The sequence below is a fragment of the Carcharhinus amblyrhynchos genome, chromosome 5, assembly GCF_965287045.1.
Source record: "Carcharhinus amblyrhynchos chromosome 5, sCarAmb.v2.hapA, whole genome shotgun sequence".
Taxonomy (NCBI): domain Eukaryota; kingdom Metazoa; phylum Chordata; class Chondrichthyes; order Carcharhiniformes; family Carcharhinidae; genus Carcharhinus; species Carcharhinus amblyrhynchos.
Window position 1 is genome coordinate 47,318,162 of NC_137328.1, and position 809 is coordinate 47,318,970.

The window sequence follows — 809 nt, forward strand, 5'->3', positions numbered from 1 at the left end:
ACTTCACAGCCTTTGACGCCATTTACAACAGGTTTATATATAAACATGAACCTTGAACCTTCATCTCTGAGAACGATTTTGATTTGAAGCCCTGCAGCATGGAGCTCACATTCCCAGCCTTGCAGTCTGAGGAGGGAGGCTGCCATCCCTTCTTTCTTTTTGTTTTTATTCCAATTCAATCAAATCAAGTCCAATTCAAAGTCTCAACAAGTTGAGACCCATTCCCAATCCAAGCTGACAAGACAGGGCTCTCACCTCCTGTCTTGGACTTGACCTACATAATCCAAGCTGATTGGAGTAGGTGTAGTTCCTCCTCCAAGGCTTGATCTCATTTGCATCTTAGCCAAAAGGCCGAGATGCCGCTTTTAAAAATTGCATCAAATGAAGCTGAAATGTAACCTAATGACTTCAACCAAGCACAGCATGTCGATACTACACTTGATCTTAGCCAAAAGGCTGAGAAGTGATCATGACTCTGCCTTTGCAGCTCCATCAGCTACAGGATGACTGTATCCAGGGGCACTTTTTCGGCCCAGGGATCAATCAGCAGAGTCTTGGCCTCTGGCATCCCTTCAAGTGCCGAATCCCTGGGACATCCCTGCCTCTGCCTACTGTGGATCTGCAGCTGTGAGATACTCACCAGTGAGTGACCCAGAAGCCTGTCTACTTAGTGAACCCACTGAGGTGTGAGTATCTGCGCTGGTGCTGCTTGCAGGTGCCAACTGTGACGCCTCTTCAACAGTGGGTTTAGAGGAATTCCCCTCTGATCTGCTGAAGTCCTATGGATCCAGGGATTACGAGAGTGGCCC

General features: G+C 47.8%; 1 non-coding gene across 1 annotated transcript; it reads right to left on the reverse strand.

The window, feature by feature from the left end:
• Positions 1-276: 276 nt before the first annotated feature.
• Positions 277-468, reverse strand: LOC145343616 (U2 spliceosomal RNA). The gene has a single exon (XR_013886757.1). It is a non-coding gene; the product is annotated as a U2 spliceosomal RNA (small nuclear RNA).
• Positions 469-809: the final 341 nt, after the last annotated feature.